The following is a 19474-nucleotide window of genomic DNA, read 5'->3' as shown; positions in this document are numbered from 1 at the left end:
ATCTGGCTGGCAATTTCATTTACATCCATTCGCCCCTAGGTGGTGCTGGCACCACATAATATATATAGTGGGGTGTGTCTAGCTGAGAGCAGAATGTAGAGAGAGAGAGAGAGATGAGTTAGTTGGAGTTGAAGTTGGACTGTGAAAGGAGAGAAGCAAGTTCATGGAGGAAAGAGACAGGCTAAAGTCACCATGTACAGTCGTGGCCAACTGCTTTCAGATCTTTGTTTCAGTTGTTTCTGTGATGTAGTGAAATATAATTACAAGCACTTCATACATTTCAAAGGCTTTTATCGACAATTACATTACATTTATGCAAAGAGTCAGTATTTGCAGTGTTGGCCCTTCCTTTTCAGGACCTCTGCAGTTCGACTGGGCATGCTCTCAATCAACTTCTGGGCCAATTCCTGACTGATAGCAACCCATTCTTTCATAATCACTTCTTGGAGTTTGTCAGAATTAGTGAGTTTTTGTTTGTCCACCCGGCTCTTGAGAATTGACCACAAGTTCTCAATGGGATTAAGATCTGGGGAGTTTCCAGGCCATGGACCCAAAATGTCAATGTTTTGGTCCCCGAGCCACTTAGTTATCACTTTTGCCTTATGGCACGGTGCTCCATCATGCTGGAAAATGCATTGTTCTTCACCAAACTGTTGTTGGATTGTTGGAAGAAGTTGCTGTTGGAGGGTATTTTGGTACCATTCTTTATTCATGGCTGTGTTTTTGGGCAAAATTGTGAGTGAGCCCACTCCCTTGGATGAGAAGCAACCCCACACATGAATGGTCTCAGGATGCTTGACTGTTGGCATGACACAGGACTGATGGTAGCGCTGACCTTTTCTTCTCCGGACAAGCCTTTTTCCTGATGCCACAAACAATCGGAAAGAGGCTTCATCAGAGAATATGACTTTGCCCCAGTCCTCAGCAGTCTAGTCACCATATTTTCTGCAGAAGATCAATCTGTCCCTGATGTTTTTTTTTGGAGAGAAGTGGCTTCTTTGCTGCCCTTCTTGACACAAGGCCATCTTCCAAAAGTCTTCGCCTCACTGTGCGTGCAGATGCACTCACACCTGCCTGCTGCCATTCCTGAGCAAGCTCTGCACTGGTGGCACTCCGATCCCGCAAAATCCTGCTGCTTGCTGGACTTTCTTGGACGCCCTGAAGCCTTCTTAACAAGACTTGAACCTCTTTCCTTGAAGTTCTTGATGATCCTCTAAATTGTTGATTGAGGTGCAATCTTAGTAGCCACAATATCCTTGCCTGTGAAGCCATTTTTATGCAACGCAATGATGGCTGCACGCGTTTCTTTGCAGGTCACCATGGTTAACAATGGAAGAACAATGATTTCAAGCATCACCCTCCTTTTAACAGGTCAAGTCTGCCATTTTAACCCAATCAGCCTGACATAATGATCTCCAGCCGTGTGCTCGTCAACATTCTCACCTGAGTTAACAAGACGATTACTGAAATGATCTCAGCAGGTCCTTTAACGACAGCAATGAAATGCAGTGGAAAGTTTTTTGGGGATTAAGTTAATTTTCATGGCAAAGAAGGACTTTGCAATTCATCTGATCACTCTTCGCAACATTCTGGAGTATATGCAAATTGCTATTATAAAAACTTAAGCAGCAACTTTTCCCATTTCCAATATTTATGTAATTCTCAAAACTTTTGGCCACGGCTGTACACACACAAAAACATATATATATAGGCTTGAGAAAGGCTCAGTTGTGAGCTCAAAACGTTGCAATTGTTCCACATGGGTGAATAAATACATCACGTCTTTTCAAGTCTTGGGAGTGCTGTCCGATTTCATACGTATATTAAGGGTGAGGATTCCCTTGGACCTTGCACCTGAGCCAGTTCACTGGTGCCGCCGAATCTCTTTTTCCCCTCATATATATATGTAAAAAAAAGTAGACAGCACTCCATAAGATAAAAAAGTACAAAAATCTTTATTTACCCAGACAGGACATGCGACGTTTCGGCTCTATGCTGGAGCCTTTCTCTAGGCTTGAGAAAGGCTCCAGCATAGAGCCGAAACGTTGCATGTCCTGTCTGGGTAAATAAAGATTTTTGTACTTTTTTTATGGAGTGCTGCCCACTTTTTTGACTTTCATGCATTGGATTTGCTATATCCTAATTGGGCCAGTTGCACCCCCCTGTTTTTTTTTTAGAGACGGTGCTGCCACTTTTTTCTATATATATACATATACACACACACACACCTATAAACTGTACAAACAATTGAAAAACAAACTGAAATCTTTAAGGTAGAGGGAAGAAAAAATATGAAAATTAAATAATAGGGTTGCATAAGTGTGCACACCCTTAAACTAATACTTTGTTGAAGCACCTTTTGATTTTATTACAGCACTCAGTCTTTTGGGGTATGAGTCTATCAGCATGGCACATTTTGACTTTGCAAGATTTGCCCACTCTTCTTTGCAAAAACACTCCAAATCTGTCAGATTGCGAGGGCATCTCCTGTGCACAGCCCTCTTCAGATCACCCCACAGATTTTCAATCGGATTCAGGTCTGGGCTGTGGCTGGGCCATTCCAGAACTTTAATCTTCTTCTGGTGAAGCCATTCCTTTATTGATTTGGATGTATGCTTTGGTTCGTTGTCATGCTGAAAGTTCCTCTTCATCTTTCTAGCAGAAGCCTGAAGGTTTTATGCCAATATTGACTGGTATTTGGAACTGTTCATAATTCCCTCTAGCTTAACTAATGCCCTAGTTCCAGCTGACGAAAAACAGCCCCAAAGCATGATGCTGCCACCACCATGCTTCACTGTGGGTATGGTGTTCTTTTGCTGATGTGCAGTGTTTTTGCGCCAAACATATCTTTTGGAATTATGGGGCAAAAAGTTCAACCTTGGTATCATCAGACCATAACACCTTTTCCCACATGCTTTTGGGAGACTTCAGATGTGTTTTTGCAAAATGTAGCCTGGCTTGGATGTTTTTCTTCGTAAGAAAGGGCTTTCGTCTTGCCACTCTACCCCATAGCCCAGATATATGAAGAATATGGGAGATTGTTGTCACATATACCACACAGCCAGTACTTGCCAGATATTCCTGCAGCTCCTTTAATGTTGCTGTAGGCCCCTTGGTAGCCTCCCAGACCAGTTTTCTTCTCGTCTTTTCATCAATTTTGGAGGGACGTCCAGTTCTTGGTAATGTCACTGTTGTGCCATATTTTCTCCACTTGATGACTGTCTTCACTGTGTTCCATGGTATATCTAATGCCTTGGAAATTCTTTTGTACCCTACTCCTGACTGATACCTTTTAAGAATGAGATCCCTCTGATGCTTTGGAAGCTCTCTGTGGACCATGGCTTTTGCTCTGGGATGCGACTAAGAAAATTTTAGGAAAGACCAACTAGAGCAGCTGAACTTAATTTGGGGTTAATCAGAGGCACTTTAAATGATGGCAGGTGTATGCTGACTCCTAATTAACATGATTTTGAATGCGATTGCTTAATTCTGAACACAGCTACATCCCCAGTTATAAGAGGGTGTGCACACTTATGCAACCACATTATTTTAGTTTATTTATTTTTTCTTCCCTCCACCTAAAATATTTCAGTTTGTTTTTCAACTGAGTGGTACAGTTTATAGGTCACATTAAAGGTATAAAAAGTTCTGAAACAATTTATCTTTGTCTCATTTTTTTAAAGCACAGAAACCTGACATTTTAACAGGGGTGTGTAGACTTTTTATGTTCACTGTATATACACTGTAGGAAGGCTCAAGGGTCCGTAGTTGACCGAAGGTATGTGTCACCGAGGTTCCTGCCTTCGGTGGAGTAAGAGCCAGTTTTCCTGTGTCAGCAGCAGTTGCTGTTTGACACCTAGCTTTTTAGTATAGCTGTATAGCTGATCCGGGACGGCTCTTACTGGGAGTAGTCAAAGTGCTGTGTGGGTGACTAGTCTACTCCCCATGTTCCAGGTCGGGTGTCAGCTGGGTGTTATTACCTCTCTCTCTGACAGAGGAGCTCTGGCAATCGCTGGATTGTGATCTGAACCGTGTGCTAGGCTGGAGGCCTGAGTTTGGGAGGTCTGCTCTGTCCTGAGCAATGCCGAACGGGTGTGAACTAACACCTAGGATAACAGGTGACTGTGTTGCTGTATGTACTGTCTAGGTGTGAACGAACACCAAAACTGCAAATGGACTGTGGTACTGTTTTGTTGCCAGAAGTGTGAAAAAAAAACACAACTTTTGAGTTACAAACTGGTCTTTGCCTCTATACTGCGTCCCCTTGTCCTGGCTACCAGAGTGAATCCCGACAATTGGTGGAGAATGCATGCATTTGCAGTGAAGCTGGCATAAAGGCCAAAATATTTTAGTTTTTCCGGGCTTGGTTGAATGTCCTACATCAAACCAGCGAGATTACAACCTGTTTTGAAAGCCCTTGTGGAGGTAAACCTGCAACAATGGGAGGCCAATAAGCAGTAGCAGGAAACAAACCAACTGCTGTTACAACATGTGATGGCTTTACAAGCAGCAGGAGCATCCCAGAGCGTCCACGATGCCCGGAAAGCGGTCCGTGCGGTGATCCCCAAGATGACCTCCGCCGCCGACGTTGATATCTATTTGGTGATCTTCGAGAAGGTAGCAGTGAGAGAGAAGCTACCCCAGGAGCAATGGGCGAGACTGGGGATGAATGTATTAGTCCGTGCCCAGCTGATGCATCAGTGGGAGTTTAACCCGGCTGAGCCCGCGAGGTCCCAGTATTATTCCCTATTACACCTGTTGTAAAAATGGCTGCAACCTGACATGCTGAGTCCCACTGCTATGTTGGACCGTCTGTTGGCTGATGTTTTCTGGAGGGCTTTGACGTACCCCCTCCAGCACTGGATAGGCCAGGAGTCTCCTAGTAATGCCCTTGAGATGGTGGACCTGGTGGAACGCTAATAGGCTACCAGGAATTTGAAAGGGGGTTCGTTTGGGAGGGGGGCAGCCAAACCCCAGCAATATCCATCCCAGGCCGACAGACTTATGCCAACCAAGCCTGCCCAGGGTGTACCCCCCGTAGACACAGATTCAATAGTATGCTGGCGGTGTCAGGAGGCTGGCCACATAAGGACCGACTGTCCCCATCGGGGCGAACCAATGGAGACTAACTATGGATACTGCAGCTCGTATGCCAGGAAGCTGTGTGCATCAGGTATCCCAGAGACTATAGACAATAACCACCTGTGCCAGGTAGAAGTTGGAGACACTCTGGCAGTGGCTTTGTTGGACTCAGGGAGTCTGGTGTCCCTGGTAAGAGCTACCCTGGTGTGGCCCCAATAAGTATACTGGCCGAAAAATCGGGGTCGGGTGCATACATGGAGATTTAAAGGACTATCCCACCGTCCTGGTGTCTCTATGCACAGGAGGCGGCAGGTGGACCCACAAAGTGGCCATTGCCACCACTTTACCGTATGAACTAATAATAGGGAGAGACTTTCCGGGCTTCCCGATGCTGTGGCCGGCTGTGAGAGTTGTTGATGATCCTGATTCAAGGGTAACTCCAACAGAGTGGCCTGGCTCGGGTGGGAGGCCAGAACCCTGGGAACCCGAGGCCAAAAGGCCAGCGGTAAGGGTCATCACCACTTCGGTGGAGACAACCCCGCTGAGTGTGTTGGTAGGAGACGTTGAGAACTTGCCGTCGGGTCCTGAATTGGCAGACCTCAATGTCTCCGGTGAAAATTTCGGAACCGCACAAAGCCGGGACCAGACCTTATCCAGGGCCTGGGAGAATGTTGTAATAATTGATGGTGAACCACAAAAACCTGGGGTCAAGTCGATGTTTCCCCATTTTGTCGTTCTCTAGGAAATTCTGTATCGGGTAAACCAACTACGGGTTGAGCATGTTGAACAGCTGGTGGTGCCAAAGGAGTATCGCAAGCTCATATTGGAGCTTGCCCACCAACATGTTCTTGGGGGTCACTTGGGATGGCAGAAAATGAAGGACCGGATACTACAGCGGTTTTACTGGCCCAGTGTGTTCAGAGAGCAAGAAGAGTTTTGTAAATCTTGCCCAACCTACCAGATAAATAGCCCCCAGCCACATTTCCAGAGTTCCCTGGTAACTCTCCCGATTATCAAGGTCCCGTTCGAGTGAATTGCTATGGATCTTATAGGCCCAGTACCGACTGGGAAAGTCATCTACCCAAAGTGCAGGCTGTAGTGGACTCCCTTAGGAAGGCTGGATTGACCGCTAACCCAAAGAAATGCTCAAGAGGGTTAGAGGAGACTAAGTACCTGGGGTACGCCATTAGACGTGGAGTTATCAAACCCCAAGTGAATAAAATAGAGGTGATTCGGAATTGGCCCCGACCTGTCACTACTAGGCAAGTAAAGTCGTTTCTGGGAATGGTGGGCTATTATATGAGGTTCGTTCCCCATTTTTCCACTTTAGCGGCTCCGCTGACAGGGCTCTTGAAGGGACGGAAGTCCGCGATGGTCCGCTGGAATGACCAGGTGGAAGAGGCTTTTTGCGCGTCGAAGTAGGCCCTGTGCGGGTCACCGGTTTTGGTGACGCCCAACTTCAAGAAGGAGTTTGTGGTACAGACCGATGCCACTGAAGTAGGCCTCGGAGCTGTAGCTGTACTCTCTCAAGAAATCAATGGAGAGAAACATCCTGTTGTTTTCCTGAGTCGCAAACTCACCCCAGCCCAGACTAGGTACAGTATAGTGGAGAGAGAGTGCCTGGGCACTCGAGTCTCTCTGCTATTATCTGTTGGGAAGAAAGTTCCATCTGGTGACTGACTACTCCCCTCTCAAGTGGATGAGCCAGGCCAAAGAGAGGAATGCTCGGGTCACCAGATGGTTCTTGTCATTACAGAACTTCAAGTTCAGTAGAACACAGGGCAGGTCGCTTGCAGGGAAACGCGGATGCCCTGTCCCAGGTACACTGTCTGGCAAGTGTTCACCCCCTCAGGGTTGAACAAAGGGGGGAGGTATGTAGGAAGCCGCAAGGGTCCGTAGTTGATAAAAGGTATGTGTCACCGAGGTTCCTGGCCTCGGTGCATAAGGGACAGTTTTCATGTGTCAGCAGCAGTTGCTGTTTGACACCTAGCTTTTCAGTATAGCTGTATAGCTGATCTGAAACGGCTCTTACTGGGAGTAGTCAAAGTGCTGGGTGGGTGACTAGTCTACTCCCCACGTTCCAGGCCTGGTCTTGACTGGCCTATAAAAAACCCATCCGGCAGTGTCAGCTGGGTGTGATTACCTCTCTCTCTGATAGAGGAGCTCTGGCAATCGCTAGATTGGGATTTGAGCCGTGTGCTAGGCTGGAGGCCTGAGATTTGGGAGGTCTGCTCTGTCCTGAGCAATGCCATACGGCTGTGAACTAACACCTAGGATAACAGGTGACTATTTTGCTGTCTGAACTGTCTAGGTGTGAACGAACACCAAAACAGAAAATGGACTGTCGTACTGTTTTGTTGCCAGAAGTGTTAATTAAAACACTGAAGTTTTTTTTTGAGTTACAAACTGGTCTTTGCGTCTGCTTGTCCTGTCTACCAGAGCAAATCCCCACAACACATACGCAAATATATACACACACACTCTGTTCTCCTCTGATATCTCTTGAAGGCTAAAGGACCTTTGGAATGCAATAATGGTAGGCTAAAGGACCTTTGGTCACATGACATGACATCATCAAAGGTCCTTTAGCTAACTATTACTGCATTCCAAAGGTCCTTCATTCTTGTATGTACACCTTTGCTAGTACATTTCAGGCCAGGCCCAAGGTTGCCAACCTGAATTTTTCCTTTTTCTGTACAACTTATCCCAAAATTACAGACAGCCAATGTTTTTTACTGACAAATTGTATAACCATAATGAATGATAAAGATTATAAGTAATCCATGTCTGTACGTCAATATCCTGAGAAGAACTCATTACCAGCACTTACTGTGAACTGCAAAATGATGAGAATTACCACCAAAATGATCTAGTCCGGTACCACCAGCATAAAAAAAAATCATGTCTATTTTTTTTCATGGACACAGTAAAAAAGCCACCTATTTTTACGGATTGTCCAGAAATTTCTGCACTGTTGGCAACCCTGGCCGGGCCCCCTTTAGAAACAGTCACACGGGGGGCCCTGCCTGGCCTGAATTGTAATAGAAAACACACTGCTCTCGGGTCCCTTCTCCACTCGGACCCCGGAGCAGCTGCTTCCCCTGTAGTTACCCCACTAGTTTAGGAGTAGCTCCAGCACCAGAACTACACACCTCTGTCCATTATGGTTACTGTTGTACTGCCCAATTAAAGGGGTATTCCCATCACAGACAATGGGGGCATTTTGTTAGGCTATGCCCCCATTGTCTGATAGGTGTTGTTCCCATCTCTGGGACCCGCACCTACAATGAGAACGGAGCGGGTAAATGAATGAAGGGTGCACTGCGCATGCGCAGCCGCCCTATGTTCATTTCTATGAGGCCCCCAAAAATAGTCAAGCGCTGGCTCAGTTATTTTCGTTTGCCCCATAGACATTAGTGGGCGGTCAGAGCTATCCCCAATGCTAATAAATACGAGGACACCTTCCTGCAGCTAGCTAAAGAGGTTATCCAAGACTATAAAATGCCCCCCTCCCCCCCATATGCCAGACCCCTCACAATGCATTTACTTGCCTGGCTCCCCCCGTCGCTCCTGGTCCCTGCACCACCACTGCTGCTTCTCGCCGTGCGAGGATGAAAACATCCAGTGTCAGGGGGGGGCAGCTAATGGCAGGTGGGGATGGAGACAAGCCTCCCTAGCATCGCTGGTGACAGCCCATTGGCTGTTCCCCCCCCGACACCAGATGTTTTTATCCACGCACGGGAAGAAGCAACAGCAGCGGTGGTGCAGGGAGCCAGGTAAGTATATTCAATGTGAGGGGCACGGAATATGGAGGGGCATTTGTTAGTGTCGGATAACCCCTTTAAATTATATAGACAGAAATAACTGGACTCTGCATGCCAGCCAGTACCTTATGCCGCTCCGAAAAAGGGCAGTATAGGTGGTGACAGGTCGGCCACTGTAGACTCCTGATTGGCTGCACTGGTCATGTGTCATATCCAGGCGCGCACCAGGAATACTGATGCAGTGGAGAAATGGGTGAGAATGTCATACTTTTTTTTATTGTAAGGCATTGTAGGTATCGACCAAAATTTTTTCATTTTCTCTGACACCCCCTTTAAGGACATTTTTCACCTTTCTGACCAGGCCATTTTTAGCAAATCTGACATGTGTCACTTTATGTGGTAATAACTTTAAAACGCTTTTACATATCCAGGCCATTCTGAGATTGTTTTCTTGTAACATATTGTACTTCAAGACATTGTACATATATGTACTTACATATTAGAAAGCACCCATAAATCAACCCATTTTAGATACTACACCCTGCAAGCTATTCAAAACTAATTTTATAAGCTTTGTTCACCCTTTAGGTGCCCCACGAGAATTAAATGAAAATGGGAATGAAATTTCAAAATTTCACTTTTAGCTGATTTTAAGTTTTAATCTATTTTTTCGGCAACACATCATGGGTTAACAGCCAAACAAGACTCAAAATCTATTACCCTGAATCTGGAGTTTACAGAAACACTCCATGTGTGCTCAAAAACTGATGTATGGCTGCACAGCAGGCTGCAGAGTGGAAGGAGCACCATATGGCTTTTGGAGAATGGATTTAGCTGGAATGGTGATTGGGAGCTACGTCCGTATGAAGACACCCAGAGGTGGCCCTAGAGTGGAAACCCCCGAACAGTCACCCCATTCCGGAAACTCCACCCCTCAAGGAATATTTCAAGGTTTGTAGTGAGCACTTTGACCCATCAGGGGTTTCACAGAATTAGGAAACGCTTGGCTGTAAAAATGAAAAAATTACAATGTTTTGCAGAAAAAGTTGCTTTACACCCGCATTTTACAGTTTCACAAGGGAAAACAGGACAAAATGCACCCCAAGTTTTGTTCCCCATTTCCCCCTGAATACACCAACACCCCATATGTTCTCAAAAAATGATGTATGGGCAGGGTTCAAAAGGGAAGTACCGTCATAGGGCTTTTGGAGGACAGATTTTGCAGGATTGGCTTTTGGGAGCTATGTTGCATATGAAGACACCCTGAGGTATCCCTAGAGTGGAAACCCCCCAAAAGTGACCCCATTCTGGAAACTATACCCCTCAAGGAACATTTGAAGATGTATAGTGAGAACTTTGTCCTCAAAGGTGATTCATGGAATTGGCTGTGAAAATGAAACATTACATTTTTTTCCTCCAGAAAAATTGACTTTAGGCATACATTTTTCACTTTCACAAGGGGAAACGGGAGAAAATGCACCCCCTCATTTATTGCCCATTTTCTCCTCATTACAGCAATACTGTCACGGCTGAGGATGGGTAAAACCCTCAGCCGTGCGGTATCAGAAGGCGGATGGTCAATGCCAGGCCAGGACAGGAATCAGGGAGCAGGTCACCTCCTATCAATCCCTAAATCTGACCCTATCTCCTAGCTGTATGAGCCGACCCTGAAGGTAGGAGGGCTTATACACCGGAACCTGATATTCCTGCTAGCCCTCAGGGTGGCCCTGGACTAGGAGCAGGGTAAGACGACCCGTTCCTCCTAGACACGGAGGAACAGGAGTCTCACTGGCCAAGCTACATAGAACATGAACAGACATATGGCAATGACAGGTAAGTGAGACTAGTACCACACTTACCTGCCACAGACACACAACCTGGAACCCACGTGCAAGTGCTGCTGTCCACAACAACACCAAGGACACAGCACACCACAGACATCAGACGGGAACCCAGGAAACCATATGCTGCAATAACAAGACCAAACAAACATCTTCTAAACACCATATGTGAACTTATGACCACAAGGGTGGCCCCCACTGGCAGATGGAATTACACAGGAGGTTGCTCCAGCTAGCCATGGCTGAAGTACCCCTCAGACTAGAGATATTCACTGAGGCTTTATAGGCCCAAGTAGCCACACCCAACAGACACACCCAGTGTTCACACACAAAGAAGGGAATTAACCCTTCCAACACAAGGCAAGGGAAGACGGCCACTTAAAGGGGAAGTACACACATAAACCCACACTTCACCTGTTGCCGCGGGCAACGGCATGCGTGGCAATCATGTCCTGGGGATCAGCCATAGGGCTGAGACACTGCCACCACATGCACACAACACCACACGTTGTCACTGGCAACCAAGTGAAGGAAAGTGTCACAAAACACACCATAGGCCTTGACAAATACCCCATATGTGCTTGTAGACTGCTATATGGGCGTACCACAGGGGTCAGAAGGAAAGGAGCACCAAATGGCTTCTGGAAGGCAGATTTCTCCAGAATAATTGACAGGCACCATCTTGCAATTGAACACACCCTGAGGTGGCCCTAGAGTGGAAACCCCCAAAAAGTGACCCCATTCTGGAAACAACACCCTTCAAGGAATATTTCAAGGTGTGTAGTGAGCACTTTGACCCATCGAGCGTTTAACAGAATTAAGAAACGCTTGGCTGTGAAAATAAAAAATGCCAATTGTTTCCAGAAAAAGTTGCTTTACACCCATAATTTTAACTTTCACAAGGGGTAACAGGACAAAATGCACCCCACATTTTGTTCCCTATTTCCCCCCGAATATGCCAACACCCCATATGTGCTCAAAAAATTATGTATGGGCACATGGCAGGGCTCTAGAGTCAAAAAGCTAAATATGGATTTTGCTGAACTGAATTGGCAAACATGGATTTTAGGTGCCATGTCGCATTAAATAAATTCCTGAGGTCCCCATAAATGAAAAACCCCAAGAAGTGACCCCATTTCGGAAAGAGCACCCCCATACGAACATTTTAAGTGGTGGAAAGGGTACTTTTTAGCAAACAGGTGTCTCACAGAAGGCAGAATTACTTGAGAGTAGCATTTCAAAGCACAAATTTGTAAAAATGAAAAATTACTAGCAGACCCTAATTTTTCACTTTTACAAGGGGTTAAAGGAGAAAATGCACCCCAGTATATGTGCCCCATTTTCTCCCCATTTTGCAAACACCCCATATGTGCTCGTAGCCTGCTGTATTGGCAAATAGCAGGTCTCTAGCAAAGTGCAAAATAGGGTTTTTGCAGGCCTGAATTGGCAGACATGGATTTTAGCTGCCATGTCGCATTTAAAAAATTCCCTGAGGTCTCCAGAAATGAAAAACCCCAAGAAGTGACTCCATTTTGTAAATAGCAACACCGTAGGAACATTTTAAGTGGTGAAAAGGGTACTTTTCAGCAAACAGGTGACTCACAGAAAGCAGAGTTACTTGAGGGAAGCATTTCAAAGCACACATTTGTAAAAATGAAAAATTACTAGCAGATGCCAATTTTTCACTTTCACAAGGGGTTAAAGGAGAAAATGCACCCCAGTATATATTCCCCATTTTCTGAACACCCCATATGTGCTTGTAGCCTGCTGTATTTGCGCACAGCAGGCTTCTAGAGACAAAGTGCAAAATATGATTTTTGCAGGCCTGAATTGGCAGACATGGATTTTAGGTGCCATGTCGCATTTAAAAAATTTCTTGAGGTCCCCAGAAATGAAAAACCCCAAGAAGTGACCCCATTTCGGAAAGAGCACCCCCGTATGAACATTTTAAGTAGTGGAAAAGGTACTTTTTAGAAAACAGGTGTCTTACAGAAGGCAGAATTACTTGAGAGTAGCATTTCAAAACACACATGTAAAATTGAAAAATTCCGAGCAGACCCTAATTTTTCACTTTCACAAGGGGTTAAAGGAGAAAATGCACCCCAGTATATGTTCCCCATTTTCTTCGCATTTTGCGAACACCCCATATGTGCTCGTGGCCTGCTGTATTTTCGCACAGCAGGTCTCTAGAGGCAAAGTGCAAAATATGTTTTTGCAGGCCGTAATTGGCATACATGGATTTTAGCTGCCATGTTGCATTTAGAAAATTTCCTGAGGTCCCCAGAAATGAAAAACCCCAAGTACGAACATTTTAAGTGGTTGAAAGGGTACTTTGTAGCAGACAGGTGTCTCACAGAAAAAAATATGTAGTGATTGTTGGAAAGTGGAAATCGGATATAAAGTGGAAATATACAGGGAGAATAAAGAATAAAACTAATTAATATTCCACGGAAGAATGGTAGATTCTAAAGCAGTCCTGCATGTACAGGCCAGGTTTTTCAGCGCAGGTTTTGCATTGGTAAATGGTGTCTTTCCTTATCCCTCTTTTGTGACACACCTTGCATCCACACCCACCTTTTTTGGGCCATTCCCCTTCCTTGCTGTCTGGGGGACTTGACCTGGAAAATGTTGCCCTGGTACGACACGGGCACCATGACTTCCAGAAGTACTGGGACCCTCCCCGGTCTGGGTTTGATAATTTAGGGCCTTGATAACCACCTCTTGGAACTGAAGGAAAGTTCCTCTCTGGCCTGAAGATTGAAATAGCACGTACACATTGCACATTGCCATCTGTACAATGTGTACAGCCAGCTTTTTGTACCACACTTTTGTTTTTCGTGTGGCATGGTAGGGCTTCAGAAGTTGATCTGAAAGATCCACCCCTCCCATGTGCAGGTTGTAGTCCTTGATGCAAACTGGTTTGGGGGTAGTGGTTGTGGTACCTCGTACAGCGGCAGGGGAGCTGGCGCTAGTGAATGGTGGTAGTACAAGGAGGTCCCTCTTGTCCTTGTACTTAACCACCAGCATGTTCTCATTGTGGAGAGCCTTACTTTCACCCATTCTCAGTGGTTGCCCTACCAGTGATCTGGGAAGGCCTCTCTGATTTTTGCGCACTGTGCCGCAAGCCACAGTATCTCTGGCAGTTAGGGACCTGAATAGGAGTATGCTGGTATAATACAGTAGTTATCCACATAGAGGTAGTAACCCTTATCTAGCAGTGGGTGAAGTAAGTCCCACACAATCTTCCCACTAACTCCTGGGATGGGGGGGTATTCTGGGGGTTCTATCCTGGAATATTTCCCTTCGTAAATGCGGAACCTGTGGGTGTACCCGGAGCTACTCTCACAAAGTTTGTATATTTTTATGCCATACCTTGCCCGTTTGCTAGGCAGGGACTGGCGGTATCTAATCCTTCCTTTGAAAAGTAACAGGGACTCATCTACACTGATATTTTTCTCTGGGTTGTACACCTCAGCAAACTTGGTGCTGAAGTGGTCAATGACAGGCCTAACCTTGAACAGTCGGTCAAATGTTGGGTCATTTTGGGGTGGGCACTGTGCATTGTCATTGTAGTATAGGAATTTTCGGATTGATTCAAATTGCTTCCGGGTCATGGTCTGAGTGTAAATTGGAGTCTGGTAGAAAATGTCCGAACTCCAATATTGCCTAAAGTTTTTTTTTATTACGCCCATATGCAGCATGAGTCCCCGAAACTTAATCTCTGCTGCATCTACTGGGGCCCAACCTAGGGGTCTAGCGTATGGCGAAGTAGGGTTCTGGGAAATAAATTGTTGGGAGTACAAATTGGCTTAGGGCCACCATTAAATTTACAAAATCTTCAGAGAAGAAGATTTTGAAAAAATCTAGATATTCGTCAGGGGGTGAGGTCCATATGGGGTCACTCTGGGGGCTGCCTCCGCTTGCTACCCTGGGGCGCCTTCTAGAGGGTCCCTCATCAGCAGATGATGATGATGATGAGGGGGTAGAGGAATAGAGGAAAGTGGAATCCTCTTCTCCCTAACTGGCAGACTTAGTATCGGAGGCAAGGATGGCGTATGCCTTTTCAGCTGAGTAAACTCATTGGGATGGACAGGCCATTTTTATTTTATTGGGGTGTGATGTGTGAAATGTGTAAACCTTTATTTAGTGTGTGGGGTGTGTATGTAGTGTTTTCACACGTGAAGGGGCTTGTAGAAAATGTAAAATTAAATTTAGAGAAAAAGTTGTAATAAAAAATAATTCAGCAAAAAGTTGTTTTCTGCACAAAAACAAACTTGCAGTGCAAACTGAGCAGACACAATCAGTAATGGACACTACTGATCGGTGCTCAGTGGTTGCAAAATGCACGTACGCTGATGGTGCGTTCGATCAAAAATCTAAAATGACACTAACTGAAATTGATATATATACATACAATCAGGTCCATAAATATTGGGACATCGACACAATTCTAACATGTTTGGCTCTATACACCAACACAATGGATTTGAAATGAAACGAACCAGATGTGCTTTAACTGCAGACTGTCAGCTTTAATTTGAGGATATTTACATCCAAATCAGGTGAACGGTGTAGTAGGAATTACAACAGTTTGCAGATGTGCCTCTCACTTGTTAAGGGACCAAAAGTAATGGGACAATTGGCTTCTCAGCCGTTCCATGGTCAGGTGTGTGTTATTCCCTCATTATCCCAATTACAACGAGCAGATAAAAGGTCCAAAGTTTATTTCAAGTGTGCTATTTGCATTTGGAATCTGTTGCTGTCAACTCTCAAGATGAGATACAAAGAGCTGTCACTATCAGTGAAGCAAGCCATCATTAGGCTGAAAAAACACAACAAACCCATCAGAGAGATAGCAAAAACATTAGGCGTGGCCAAAACAACTGTTTGGAACATTCCTAAAAAGAAGGAACGCACCGGTGAGCTCAGCAACACCAAAAGACCCGAAAGACCACAGAAAACAACTGTGGTGGATGACCGAAGAATTCTTTCCCTTGTGAAGAAAATACCCTTCACAACAGTTGGCCAGATCAAGAAAACTCTCCAGGAGGTAGGTGTATGTGTGTCAAAGTCAACAATCAAGAGAAGGCTTCACCAGAGTGAATACAAAGGGTTCACCACAAGATGTAACCATTGGTGAGCCTCAAAAACAGAAAGGCCAGATTAGAGAGTTAGCCAAACGACATCTAAAAAAGCCTTCACAGTTCTGGAACAACATCCTATGGACAGATGAGACCAAGATCAACTTGTTCCAGAGTGATGGGAAGAGAAGAGTATGGAGAAGGAAAGGAACTGCTCATGATCCTAAGCATACCACCTCATTAGTGAAGCATGGTGGTGGTAGTGTCATGGCGTGGGCATGTATGGCTGCCAATGGAACTGGTTCTCTTGTATTTATTGATGATGTGACTGCTGACAAAAGCAGCAGGATGGATTCTGAAGTGTTTCGGGCAATATTATCTGCTCATATTCAGCCAAATGCTTGAGAACTCATTGGACGGTACTTCACAGTGCAGATGGACAATGACCCAAAGCAAACTGCAAAAGCAACCAGTGTTTTTTTTAAGGGAAAGAAGTGGAATGTTATGCAATGGCCAAGTCAATCACCGGACCTGAATCCTATTGAGCATGCATTTCACTTGCTGAAGACAAAACTGAAGGGAAAATGCCCCAAGAACAAGCAGGAACTGAAGACAGTTGCAGTAGAGGCCTGGCAGAGCATCACCAGGGATGAAACCCAGCGTCTGGTGATGTCTATGCGTTCCAGACTTCAGGCTGTAATTGACTGCAAAGGATTTGCAAGCAAGTATTAAAAAGTGAAAGTTTGATTTATGATCATTATTCTGTCCCATTACTTTTGGTCCCTTAACAATTGGGAGACACATATGCAAACTGTTGTAATTCCTTCACCGTTCACCTGATTTGGATGTAAATACCCTCAAATTAAAGCTGACAGTCTGCAGTTAAAGCAAATCTTGTTCGTTTCATTTCAAATCCATTGTGCTAATGTATAGAGCCAAAAATGTTAGAATCGTGTTGATGTCCCAATATTTATGGACCTGACTATATATATATATATATATATATATATATACACACACAAAACAAAAATTAGATGAGCAGCACACACTAGAAAGGTGCAATTCCTTAGAGCAGACCACGGACTGGATCCAATTCGAATATGTATAGTAAAAATCCAAGGCAGCACACAAAAATCCGTGAAAAACAGGGTGTTTATTCCCCCATGTGAAGACAGCAACGTTTCAGCTCTCTCTATGGAGCCTTTGTCAAGCCAAAGGCTCCATAGAGAGAGCTGAAACGTTGCTGTCTTCACATGGGGAAATAAACACCTTGTTTTTCACAGATTTTTGTGTGCTGCCTTGGATTTTTTCTATACATATACAGTACAGACCAAAAGTTTGGACACACCTTCTCATTCAAAGAGTTTTCATTATTTTCATGACTATGAAAATTGTAGATTCACACTGAAGTCATCAAAACTATGAATTAACACATGTGGAATTATATACATAACAAAAAAGTGTGAAACAACTGAACATATGTCATATTCTAGGTTCTTCAAAGTAGCCACCTTTTGCTTTGATTACTGCTTTGCACACTCTTAGAATTCTCTTGTTGAGCTTCAAGAGGTAGTCACCTGAAATGGTTTTCACTTCACAGGTGTGCCCTGTCAGGTTTAATAAGTGGGATTTCTTGCCTTATAAATGGGGTTGGGACCATCAGTTGCGTTGTGGAGAAGTCAGGTGGATACACAGCTGATAGTCCTACTGAATAGACTTAGAATTTGTATTATGGCAAGAAAAAATCAGCTAAGTAAAGAAAAACGAGTGGCCATCATTACTTTAAGAAATGAAGGTCAGTCAGTCCGAAAAATTGGGAAAACTTTGAAAGCGTCCCCAAGTGCAGTCACAAAAACCATCAAGCGCTACAAAGAAACTGTCTCACATGCGGACCGCCCCAGGAAAGGAAGACCAAGAGTCACCCCTGCTGCGGAGGATAAGTTCATCTGAGTCACCAGCCTCAGAAATCGCAGGTTAACAGCAGCTCAGATTAGAGACCAGGTCAATGCCACACAGAGTTCTAGCAGCAGACACATCTCTAGAACTGTTAAGAGGAGACTGTGTGAATCAGGCCTTCATGGTAGAATATCTGCTAGGAAACAACTGCTAAGGACAGGCAACAAGCAGAAGAGACTTGTTTGGGCTAAAGAACACAAGGAATGGACATTAGACCTGTGGAAATCTGTGCTTTGGTCTGATGAGTCCAAATTTGAGATCTTTGGTTCCAACCACCGTGTCTTTGTGCGACGCAGAAAAGGTGAACGGATGGACTCTACATGACTGGTTCCCACCGTGAAGCATGGAGGAGGTGTGATGGTGTGGGGGTGCTTTGCTGGTGACACTGTTGGGGATTTATTCAAAATTGAAGGCATACTGTACCAGCATGGCTACCACAGCATCTTGCAGCGGCAGTCTGATGAGGAGGTTGAGGTCCCTGATAGCACCAGGCGTACCCGGCCCCGTGTCGCTAGACCACAGGTTGCGCAGGATCCGCTTCAAAGGCAGCAGAGTGGGGCTGGCGCTGTCGGATTACGTGGTGAGGCATACACCAGCAGCGCAGCCCTCCCTGGACCTAGTACCAGCACTGCCGTACAACATGGTGAAGTGGCGAGCACCAGAAGGGCAGTTGAAGCTGGTACGGTGGCACGTGCAGTAGTTACCCCATCACAGCCACCGCACAGACAGGCCCATAGAGCCCCTAGAATCCCTGAGGTGCTGGCAAATCCTGATTGGCAATCCCCAACTTCAGCCGCACCTGTAGTTCCCCCTTTCACCGCCCAGTCTGGAGTTCGGGTTGAGACAGCTTAGATCGGTTCTGGGATTTTTTGAGCTGTTCTTGACTGCGGAGCTCTGGGACTTAGTTGTGGCAGAAACAAATCGGTATGCCACACAATTCATAACCGCCAACCCGTGAAGCTTTTATGCCCAGCCTTTCCGGTGGAAACCAGTCCAAGTTTCCGAAATGAAAATTTTTCTGGGCCTTCTCCTCAACATGGGTCTAACTAAAAAGCATGAATTGCGGTCATATTGGTCCACGAACCCAATTCATCACATGCCCATGTTCTCTGCTGCTATGTCCAGGACACGATTTGAGACCATCCTGCGTTTCCTGCACTTTAGCGACAACACCACCTCCCATCCCAGAGGCCACCTAGCTTTTGACCGGCTCCACAAAATTCGGCCCCTCATAGACCACTTCAACCAGAAATTTGCAGATTTGTATACCCCAGAGCAAAACATCTGTGTAGACGAGTCCCTAATACATTTTACCGGGCGCCTTGGCTTCAAACAATACATCCTAAGCAAGCGTGCCCGGTATGGGATCAAATTGTATAAGCTCTGTGAAAGGGCCACAGGCTATACCCACAAATTTCGTGTCTATGAGGGAAAAGATCAGACCCTGGAGCCGGTCGGTTGCCCTGACTACCTGGGGAGCAGTGGGAAGACATTCTGGGACTTGGTGTCACCCTTATTCGGCAAGGGGTACCATCTTTATGTGGACAATTTCTACACAAGTGTGGCCCTCTTCAGGCATTTGTTTCTAGAACAGATTGGCTGCTGTGGCACCACGCGAACTAGTCGCCGGGGCTTCCCCCAACGGCTTGTTACCACCCGTCTTGCAAGGGGGGAGAAGGCTGCCTTGTGTAACGAAGAACTGCTCGCGGTGAAATGGAGAGACAAGCGTGACGTTTACATGCTCTCCTCC

The sequence above is a fragment of the Bufo gargarizans genome, chromosome 11 (genome assembly GCF_014858855.1).
Source record: "Bufo gargarizans isolate SCDJY-AF-19 chromosome 11, ASM1485885v1, whole genome shotgun sequence".
Classification (NCBI taxonomy): domain Eukaryota; kingdom Metazoa; phylum Chordata; class Amphibia; order Anura; family Bufonidae; genus Bufo; species Bufo gargarizans.
This window is presented reverse-complemented; position numbering follows the sequence as displayed.